The 11,776-nt window shown below is 35.5% G+C and overlaps 1 long non-coding RNA gene across 2 annotated transcripts in view; it reads left to right on the top strand.

Moving 5' to 3' along the window:
• The window catches only part of LOC103095649 (uncharacterized), a 12,792-nt gene extending 1,016 nt beyond the window's left edge, over positions 1 to 11,776 (top strand). The window contains exons 2-5 of one of the 2 annotated variants that reach the window (XR_464992.3): positions 1,163 to 1,261; positions 5,291 to 5,367; positions 7,453 to 7,510; positions 11,181 to 11,776. This is a non-coding gene — a long non-coding RNA (uncharacterized LOC103095649). The remainder of the gene's footprint in view (positions 1 to 1,162; positions 1,262 to 5,290; positions 5,368 to 7,452; positions 7,511 to 11,180) is intronic. The other variant, XR_464991.3, reaches the window with a different exon arrangement.

Here is an 11,776-nt window from a genome sequence, read left to right as displayed (position 1 = left end):
GACAATGTATGTATTAGTGGGAGAAATTATGCTCATTTTCATCATCTCTTGAGTAAATATTTTGTTATTTATTATTCTTGCTTTTCCCTTTTTGATTAGTAATTATTTCATGATAAACATTTAATGGTACTGTTTTGATTGATTTGTATAGAAGGGAAGCAGATGGGAAGTACAGAAACAGCAGTTGTCAATGTTGAAAAGTGTATTTGTTGCTTATCAAAGCTACCCACGAGGCCATGAGAATGAATTAAAGTCAGTGATCTAATGGTGCAACATCATGCAGGAAAACTAGACCTGATTGGTAAAATTCAATATGAGAACTGACACCTCAGAAATTATCAAATGTCACATAAATCAGGGTTTAAATGATTAATCGTCTAAAATCAAGAAAGTGATATAAAACTATTAATTATTTAGATTAGGGACTTTCAGGGACAGAGCAAAGATGATGGAATAGAAAAAGCATTCAGTTAAACTGTCCCAACATTCCACTAGAAACAACTTCAAAATAATGCCTCATTTAAAATGCTGGAGTGTCAGAGTCACCAAAAGTTCAGAATGAGACATTCTTCCAGCCTAAGACAATTTAGAAGTTTGAAGAGGTTTGTGATAGATAGAATTACAGAAAATAAAAGAGATAATTTTTAATACATGAAATTAAAAAGATTTTGTAGAAACAAAAGAAATATAGCCAAATTTAAAAGAAAAACAGGAAACAGGAAAAATTTAAACCATGTTTTCTGATAAAGGGCTTCATTTTTGAAATCTATAGTGAACTGAGCCACATTATAAAACTAAGAGCCATTTCCCAGTTGATAAATAATCAAAGCATATAGATAGGCAATTTTCAAAGAAAATAAAAGTTATCAATAGTCTCATGAAAATGTGCTTTAAATTACTACTGTGAATTTTAGATTTACTCCACCCTGCTTAGTCTAACAAAACAGGTATGTCTACACCCCTACTTAAGGATTAAGTGTTGAGAAGGATGGCCTATGACAGACATGTGCTAGCAAATGACAAATCAGAAACAACTGACAGATGCCCTGAGCTGTCCTAAGTCAGGCTTAAGCTACCATTGGTATATGTGAGATGCAGGAAGTGATGTAAAAAAACGTTCTATATATTTCTCATCACTTCCTCTCTTGGGGTCTTTTCTCAGAGAGGTGGCACTGGCTCTGGTGGCAGAGAGGCAACTGGTGGCTACGTGCTGAGAGTCTTGGCATCTTGGCGTGGCTGCAGCTATTGTCCGGGTCTAGCAGTGAGTATCGTTGATACAGTAACTGGGAGAAGCTTAATATCGTAGATCAAGTGAGGGGTCTTCTCTGAGCTCTCTTGGAGTTTAGGCTTATTCTTTTTTTTCCTTTACCTCCTAAAAACACCATCCTCCTATGAGGCCCCTCATCTCAGAGGAGGCCTCGTGGCTGAAAGGTCTGTGAACTCCCCTTGGCTCAGGCTAAGCCAGAGAAATCCTATACCCTTTTCCTTCTCTCTTCTTCTTAATTCCTTCTCTCTATATTAATTAAACCACCATAAAATTTCCAAACTGACGAGTATTTTATTTGAGATTTGAATTAATCCCTGGTGACCATAAGGATAATATATTGGTCAAAACCCCTAAATTTACCCCTTACACTACTAATTAGAGAAATGTAATTTAAAACAACCTTCAGAGACCACCTCACACGATAATCTTAATCTTCCAGATAAAGTAGTATATTCCTTCTTCTCCATACCTTCAAATTATTTTCCATTACTTTAAGAGTATGCATTTGTATTTAATTTTATGTGCCAAGAAATTTACCTCTCCCAGTAAACTGTAAGTTCTTGATGGTAAGGGCTCTTGTGTTTTGTTTTCATATTCCCCCAACAACTGGTACAGTGTTTCTCACCTAGAAGCCAGTTAATAAAGTAAATGCTTTTTATATGGATGTTTATAATCCTACATTCAATCAGCTCTTACTGTGTACAAGTCAATGGATTTTAGCCTCTGAGACTATGGCCTTAGATTCTTTTCTGGAACTACAAAAGAAGCATTAAGTGAGATAGGCCAATGCAAGGCTGTATAAGTTCTGTGGATATTCTAAGAAGGAAGTGATGTAAATTCTCTTGTACACAAAACCTCTCTTTTCTGTCCCAAGTGTTTCAAAATGGAACAATAAATGACCATTTTGGCCACTAGATCAATTAGTCAATTGCTAAGTGTTCAAGTGCCAGAAACTATGTGTATGTGTATGTGTATGAATGCAAAAAAGAAAACACCCACAGGAAACATACATAATAGGAAAGATAATATGAAAATACCTAGGTATAGACAAACATTACCAGAATGAATACAGATAGTTTAAAGACAGAGAGCATTAGCAGAGTGATAAACCAAAAAGGTTTCCCTGTAGAAGAGAGCATTTGAGTTAATTTTTAAGGAAAGTAGGCTTTCCAAAAGGTAGGGTTGAGATTACAGATTACAGACATGGGGTGTAGTCAGCTCAAGGGCAAAAATATGAAGAAAGGAGCCTTTTGTTTGGAGAAAGGGAGTAATATATAGGAATAATGAAATGGTAGGAAGCAACAAGATTATGAAGATTATGATTAGATTATGAAGAATTTTGAATTCCAATTAGAAGAGTTTATATTTTCTCCCAAAGGTCATAGGAAACTACTAGAATTTATTGATTAGTAGGATAATATGGTCAGACCTGGAATGGAGGAAAATCATGTTGGCATCTAAGAAAAGAGAGTGGAGAATGGGAGGCTTACAACCTTTATTCAATGTGTATTTGTAAATTTTCAGTTGTTTTTCAATCAAGTCTGAGTCTTTGAGACACCATTTGGGGTTTTCTTGTCAAAAACACTTAGAGTGGTTTGTCTTTTCATTCTCTAGCTTATTTTAAAGTTGAAGAAATCAAGCAAATAGGGATAAGTGACTTACCCAGAGTCACTCAACCAATAAATATCTGAGGCTAGATTTGAACTCAGAAAGATGAGTATTCCAAACTCCAGGCTTAGCACTCTGTATACTGTGCCTTCTAGGTGCCTGTAAGATTCAGACATAATGTTAAATCCTAGCAATAAGATCTAATATAAATATGAAGTCCCTTGCATGGGCTATAATGAATATTTGCATGAAACTAAGGACTATATGGCAGTTAAGACTATTGGACTTCAGACTATCCCCAAACTGCACACTTCATTTGACACTCTTTTTTTTGTTTTATTTATTTATATTTATTTTTATTTTTTTGAAAATTTTATTCAATTAGATGATTTAGATTTTTTCCTATGGTTACAAGACTCATGTTCTTTCCTTCTCCTCCCCTCAAACCCCCTCCCATATCTGACACACAATTTCACAGGGTTTAACATGTGTCATTGATCAAGACCTATTTCCATATTATTAATATTTGCTCAAGGGTGATCTTTTAGAGTCTACTTCCCTAGGCATATCCCCATTGACCCATGTGATCAAGCAGTTGTTTTTCTTCTGTGTGTCTGCTCACACAGTTCTTCCTCTGAATGTGGATAGCATTATTTCTCATAAGTCCCTACAAATTGTTCATGATCATTGCATTGCTGCTAGTAGAGAAGTCCATTACATTTGATTGTGCCACAGTGTATCAGTCTCTGTGTACAATGTTTTCCTGGTTCTGCTGCTCTCACTCTGCATCACTTCCTGGAGGTTGTTCCAGTCTCCATGGAATTCCTCCACTTTATTATTGCTTTTAGCACAATAGTATTCCATCACCCACATATACCACAATGTGTTCAGCCATTCCCCAATTGATGGGCATCCCCTCGTTTTCCAATTTTTGGCCACCACAAGAGTGCAGCTATGAATATTCTTGTACAAGTCTTTTTCCTTATTATCTCTTTGGGGTACAAACCCAGCAGTGCTATGGCTGGATCAAAGGGCAGACAGTCTTTTATCACCCTTTGGGCATAGTTCCAAATTGCCCTCCAGAATGGTTGGATCAATTCACAACTCCACCAGCAATGAATTAATGTCCCGACTTTGCCACATTCCCTCCAGCATTCACTACTTTCCTCTGCTGTCATGTTAGCCAATCTGCTAGGTGTGAGGTGGTACCTCAGAGTTGTTTTGATTTGCATCTCTCTGATTATAAGAGATTTAGAGCACTTTTTCATTGTTTTTTTTTAAAGAGAAAGCTTCAGGCAAGATAAGAGGCAGTATATGGTGCAATGCATCATCTCCTGACTTGAAGTCTCCTGCTGAGGCAGGACTTAGCTCCCTCTGACTCATACTTAGGCAATTGATGACCTATTGTCAGTGGGCCACCCACCAGTTAGATCTGCTTAAATTTAGAGATTAAGTTTATGTTGCAATGGCCTGTTCATAAAATGCCCATGATTTACCACATAATAGAATGAGCACAATTAGTATAGAGAATTCATCACAAAGTACAAAAGAAAAGGCACCAGCTTTCTCTGTGCCAGCTTAGTCAGACAACTCTAAGGTGAGCATAGAGGAAGATCTGTGAGGTTTGTTTTCCTTTCTCTGCCAGATCATACTTAATGATGGTCCCTGTTGTACAAAGGTGGAACAGTAGAGAGTGCAGGGCCTGAATTTAGGAAGACATCTTTCCAAGTTCAAATCTGGCTTCAGTCACTCATTAGCTATGTGACCCTGGGCAAGTCACTTAATCCTTTTTGCCTCCAATATTTTTGACACAAAACCCCCACATAGAGTCATGATGAGTCAGACACAACTGAAAAATTACAGAATAACAAACAACAAAAGCTGCACAAAACTCACTGAATCTTACAGGATAGTTTGTCAGCCATATCCAAGGGGGGGGGGGGTTGAGAGCATGGCTTCAGCCAGAAATTGACTGATTTTCTGGTTGTGGTCATTATTCTCAACTGTAGTAAGATCTTAGAAAGAAATCATAGATTCCTTTTTGGCTTTTTGTTTTCTTTTGTGGTAATCGAAAGTGCAATCAGTCATCTTCCAGAAACAAAAAGGGACAATGATGAGTGACCCTATTTTTCTTCCTAGACAGTTGGGGAAACACAACAGGGACAGTCATATATTTATGGTGAAGATGGGAATCACTGTACTCCTTAGTCATCTATATAACAGTATTCTGAAAAACTTCTAGGCCCTTATCTAGCCATAGTTTCTTAAATGAGGAAAGGAGGTCTGTAGGTAGGAATAAAAGTAAGTAAAAGACTAGCCAGTGAATGTGCAGGGGTAAAAATCATAATGTGTAGGTAAGCCTACTTTATTTTGTCGCTATAAATATGTAGCACCTCTCCTTTGTTTGCCTTCTAGGGAATGTCTAGCCATGGTGCTGGCTGGTCAACAATGGCCCTTCCCACTTAGATTCCTAGAGGGAGTGGTTGAGAGAGGTGAGTACTTGTTGCTGAAATAGGGTAATTGATGGGTTCTAAAGTCTAATCATTTGGCACTCCAGAAATTATTCCAACTTTGGTATGCATTCTCATCTGTCTTAATCATGATTAGTGAGTGCATTCAATCATGTCCAAGTAGCTTATTTAAAGGAATGCACCCCTGGAGGGCTACTGGGGCCTCTCATGCCAACCTTAGGAAGGACTGACCAGTTCTTTTATTGTGTTGTGGTATATCCAAGGATCCCTGGATAGCAAGGCAAAAAAAAAATGCTGAGACCTCAGGTGCCTACATCATAGAAGAAAACATGGCTTTTGTTTCAGAATCAATAAATTTTAAATAGGTAAATTCCCTAACAATCAGATTTTTCTCACCCTCCTGAGTCTATAGCCAAACAATTACATATAAAACAAGTGACTGAGTAATTTACAATCATAATAACCTATATTGACATAGCTTTTATATGTTATATTAACTCATTTAACTTGGTATTTATTGAGTATGTACTATGTACCAGTTACTATTCTAGGAAATGATGACATGAAGACAAAAATAAAACTTTTTTTGCCCTTAAAAGCACATATTCTCTTGATAATCCAGAACTCAGAATGTCTTTCCTCTGATGACTATTTATAATTTATCCTTTCTATGTCTGTTTTTTACATAGTTTGAATGTTTTTTCTACCATCAGATATACACATGTATAGAAGTACAAATGCACCATCAAACTGTTCATTCTTTGAGAACAGAGATCCTTCCTTCTTCCTTCCTTCCTTCCTTCCTTCCTTCCTTCCTTCCTTCCTTCCTTCCTTCCTGTCTTCCTTTTCTTTCTTTCTTTCTTTCTTTCTTTCTTTCTTTCTTTCTTTCTTTCTTTCTTTCTTTCTTTCTTTCTTTCTTTCTTTCTTTCTTTCTTTCTTTCTTTCTTTCTTTTCTTTCTTTCTTTCTTTCTTTCTTTCTTTCTTTCTTTCTTCTTTTCTTCCTTTCTTCCTTCCTTCTTCCTTTCTTCCTTCCTTTCCTTCCTTCCTTCCTTCCTTCCTTCCTTCCTTCCTTCCTTCCTTCCTTCCTTCCTTTCCTTCCTTTCTTTCTTTCTTTCTTTCTTTCTTTCTTTCTTTCTTTCTTTCTTTCTTTCTTTCTTTCTTTCTTTCTTTCTTTCATTTTCCTCCTTTCCTTCCTCTTTTTCTTCCTTTCTTCCTCCTTTCCTTCTGCTTCCTCTGCCTATAACCCAGCATTCTTTTCTGTACTCCATGTTGCCTTCTTTGACAAATAGATAGATGAAACACAGAATTAAGAAGGGGTAGGTTCTTCTTTCCTTTACACAAACAAGTCTTAAGATATTTGTATCTTACATGGAAAACTGCTATGACTATCATTCACTGAATATAAGGTAAATATTTTCTTCTTTGGAAGAGCAAACTACTTCAGTTAGCTCAATTTCTTTTCCCACCTTTGATGATTTTTGAACAAGTGTCTAGTAATGACAAACAGATTGGATGACACTGGTAGCTGATCTGATTCTTTCTAAAGTTTGGACTTTTCTGGAGAGTAGTGACCTTAAAATTTCTAAGAAGAAGCAATAATCCATGTGACCATCAGTCCCTATATTGGTGGTTGCCCCTTATATGACGTCCACTCAATAGTGTTCTCATTTTCTATTGTCCCTACCTCCCAAAATTACCTGGCATTTTTCGCATGTATTTTTAAAGTATACTTCTTTCTATGTTTGTTGTCTCTGTTTCTAGAATGTTAGCTTCTTATAGTAGGGATAATTTCACTTTTGCCTTTGCATCCCAAATACATGGCACACTCTTTGGAACATGTTAGGTATTTAATAAATGCTTGTTGATTAATAATGTAAGCTAGGAGTACTTCATATACATCATCTTATTTGACCCTCATCATTTGATCAAAACTTCTAAGGTAGATAACATTATTGATCCCCTTTTACAGAGAAAGAAATTGGCCAAAAGAAATTAAATGACTTGCTAGGGTCACCCAGCTCATTAGTGATCAGAATGGTTCTTGAATCCAGGTTTTCCTGATTCCATCTGCATCATTCTAAAATATGTGCTCTGCTATTTACTCAGGTACTCTTTATTGAGGTTAGTGCTTTAAGAAAATGGAAGAAGCTTTCTATTGAAAGAGGTTGGTATAGATCGCTTGTCCACATTTCTTCCCAATTTACCTGTATTCTGAAATTCTATTAGTAAGTATTCACTATTAGGCACCCCACATTATTAGACAATTGTCATGGTAATTATCACAAAAACTAATTAAAATATATTTAGTCATCTGAAAAAATGCTATAAATCACTATTAATTAGAAAAATGCAAATTAAAACAACTTTGAGTTACCACTTCAGACCTATGAGACTGACTAATATAACAAAAATGAACAATGATAAATGTTGGAGAGGTTGTAATAAAATTGGTATACTAATACACTGTTAGTGGACCTGTGAAATGATCCAAACATTTCTGGAGAGTGATTTGGAATCATATCAAAAGGGTAATAAAACCATATACCCTTGGAATCAATAATACCACTATATAATAGTTAAAAAGATTTTGTCAAATTGTAAGAATTAAAAATGGTTTCCACATTTTAAGAGATTAGAAAAATTATTGTGGTCACCATTTATAAAAATTAACTCTTAAGTCACAAGGATGTTAGGAGCTTTAATAGCTTTATTACAGCAAAGTAGAGATAGTAAAGAGAGGGAAATGTAGGAAGGAGGTAGAAAATATTGCCTAGCTAAATACCCTAAGTCCAGATTATGCCTCTAGACCACAAGTGTGAATCTGAATGTGAATTTCACCATCCCACAAGAATGTCTCCAGCCAAGTGTTTCACCAACCAAAAGACTGATGTTGAAGAGGCTGAGCCACAAAAGGCAGTCTCTACCACCAAGGAGGTAAGAGTCTCACCAGAGTAAGTGTCCCTCTTTAGCCCAAGTCACCAATGCAGGAATCTGAATCCAAATGTCCACCAGAATCCAAAGTCCAAATCAAGGAGCAGAAATTAGAAGCTGAATCAAAATGAGAATGAATGACTTCCTGTTGCATCTCACCTTATAAGCACTTTTCTATACCCAACAGTTCTCCCATATCTCATCTCAGGAACCAATCATAGTTTCTTAATTTGTCTAGCACTTCCCAGGGTGGGCAGTGCCTGTGGGATCCACTTCTGGTCTTTGAGGTTATGAACTTCCTTTTCTAGTAAAAGGCTCTTTAAGTGCTTGACTGACTAAATGTGAAAGGAGGGGCACTCCAAGTTCTTGATTAAGTTAAAAAATTAAAAATTCCCTTTTAAAACTACTGGGTCAAAAAAAAAGTGGGGCAAAACATAGCTCTAGGCTCTCTGGTAGAGAACATATCCTTTATCAAAAGCTCTAAATAGAATTGTGAAGTAGGCAAAATTGACTTTAGGTTGCCCCAATTTTCCTTTTTTTTTATAAAGAAAAAAATTTTTAAATTAAAAAAAAAAACTACTAGGTCTATATCCTAAAGAGATCAAAGATAGGAGAAAAGAAAGAAAAGAACCAATTAGTACAAAAATATTTATAGCACTTCTTTTGTGGTGGCAAAGAATGGGAAGGATATTCATCAATTGAGGAATGACTGAAATATTTATATGTGATTACAATGGAATACTATTGTGCCATAAGATATAATTAACAAGATAATCACAAAACACAAACCCTAGAAAGACATATCAAGTGATGCAAAGTGGATTGATCAGATCCAAGAAAATGTGGTACATGATAACAATATTGCACAGTGATTAATTGTAAATGAATTAACTATTATCAATAAGACAAAGACCCAGGACAACTCCAGGGGATCCAGGAAGAAAAAGGCTATCCACCATCATAGATGGAACTGATGGAGTCTGAATGCAGATTGAAGAATATCATTCTTCACTTTATTTCCTCCATTATTTTATAACATGATGAGCATAAAAATATGTATTGCATGATAACATATGTACAACCTATATCATATTTTGGAGGTCTTGGAGAAAGAGGATGGATGGGAAGGAGGGAGAGAACATGGCTTGAAAAACATCAGAAAATGATTATTAAAAATTGTATTAATTGAGCAGGTTCTAAGTTCAAATCTGTCCTCAGATACTTCCTAGCCATGTGACCCTGGACATGTCATTTAACTCCTACTGCCTAACCCTTACAGCTCTTCTTCCTTGGAGCCAATACCCAGTCTTAACTCTAAGACAGAAGCTAAGTGTTGACTCTAAGACAGAATGTAAGGATTTTTCAGTTTTTAAAAATTGTATCAAAGTGTAATCTGGAAAATACACAATTTTATTTTTTAAAATTAAGACAATTGCCATGGGGAAAAGTATGCTATGAGGCTTTATCAGTTATCATTTTGGGCTGAAGGGAGGTATTAGAGCAAGCTGAGAGCAAAATCTTGAAAACATGAGACCTTGAGGAGACCAGAGGATCAGAAGGAGTAAAGGGGAAATAAAATTAGAGGCAAAAGGTCATTGACTTTACAGTTGACTTAACTTATCACTGACTATTCAGTGATAGGAAGAAAATAAAACTTAAACTTGTTATTTCCCCTAAAAGAGAGAGAACATAATATTATATGCTCTTTAGGAAATGATTTAGCTTTCCAATATTTCATTGTAGCATTTTCATTCATTGTTAAAAAAAAAAAAGGAACAATACTTATTTTTTCCAATTGGAAAGTGTGTTTGATAAGTGCAGGAAGGTAGGTGACCTTTATTCATGATGGAATTGTGAAAAAGATTTATATTCTCAAAGAGAGCCATGTCCAAACAGACAGCAATTGCCAACATTCCCAGCCTTTGCTACTGCCTAATTCCCTTCTGCCATATCTCTCGGCTTCGGTGTTCAGTCATTGTCTTCTTTGGTGTATTTCAATTGACATGAACATTTACAAATGAAATTCTTACTAAAGGTGAAGTGAAAAGATTTCCTCCTTCAAGGCCTGAATTTAGGAAACTGTCTTTCCTCATAACAGCTGATGACATTGCTAGTGTCTAAACCAGAAGAGAGATTCCATCCATGTGGCAGGAAAATAAAAGAATGCATTTGGGAGACTTCATGTCTGGAATGCTTATATTTATTTGGACCATAAAAGTTTAAAGTCTGGACAGAATTCAGTTTAAAATACAGTGGTGATTTATTTGCAAGTTTTCTAAAATAAAAGTGATGATGATGATTATGCAGATAACACTGAATAATTAAATAAATATCCAGTTGTGAAATATAACAAAATGCAGAGTGCTATAGCATATATTGTTACATATATTTTCTATTAATATAACACAAAGTGCTATCAAATAAATTTTCTTATTCTTGTCTAGTGACAACCCGAAGAGGTAGCCAATATGAAGACACTGGCTTGATTTTCATGACCATTGTTCAGAACAGGAAACTGAGTCAACCTACCAAAAGTCAGAACAACTCAAAGGAACAGAGCTGAGGTTTAAAAGCAGGTCATAGGATTAAAAATTTATTGCCTTTGCTATGAGCAAATATAGAATAATATTTTATTCGAGAGAATCTTTAAAATAATTCATTTTGTAAATCTACTTTTTACTCTCCCGAAGGGGAGGAATCTTCTTATCTTCTGTCACCTCAGCAAGGGTAAGAAAACAAGAAGTCAAAGTAATGGAGGGCAATAGTAAAATACAACACTTCTTAAAATTGTCCATATCATTTTTTCCAGGTAACCCTCACAGTTTTAATCCCCTGACATATCACAGTAGCATGAATTTTAAGTTGCATACTGATATTATTTATGCTTTCTTTTTTGGCTTTAGATGACAAAATTGAAACATGGAGCCCAAAGAGCTGACTGATTCAGCAGAATAACCTGTCTGGCTTCTGTATTTCACAAGTTCATCAATGCTGAAAAAGTTGGCTCCTGTGAGCTGCCTGGATTGTGTCACTCTAATGATATATTACAAAATTTCCTGCACCACAGAGCAGCCGTGAACACAATCCCCTTCTTGTTAAGAAAAGAGAGGTCAAGAAAAGCTCTTCCTGTTGCAAAATGGTCAATTTTAAAGTAATTTATATCAATTACATGGATTCTTTTTTCTAACCTCCCAACACACACACATATCCACAGTGAAGACTGTGTTTACACACATAGATTTAGAATACATATGTATATGTATATAAAGGTGTGCAATTGAAAAATATTTTTGAACTTATTTTAGTTTTAGTGTAAAATAATTTTGGTTTTGAATATTTTTTAAATTTACATTATGAATAATGTTGTAAGAACAAGAATTGATCCCAAAGCATAATCCATGAGCAATATAAAGTCTCTATCTTAAATGAAGTTGCTCTTCAAAATCATCAAGGCAGTTTGGTACATTGTGGAAAAAGCTCTGCATTAAACATCAGGAAA

Source organism: Monodelphis domestica, chromosome 3 (genome assembly GCF_027887165.1).
Source record: "Monodelphis domestica isolate mMonDom1 chromosome 3, mMonDom1.pri, whole genome shotgun sequence".
Classification (NCBI taxonomy): domain Eukaryota; kingdom Metazoa; phylum Chordata; class Mammalia; order Didelphimorphia; family Didelphidae; genus Monodelphis; species Monodelphis domestica.
The sequence above is the reverse complement of the archived record's forward strand: the minus strand, read 5'-3'. Positions and strand labels throughout refer to the sequence as shown.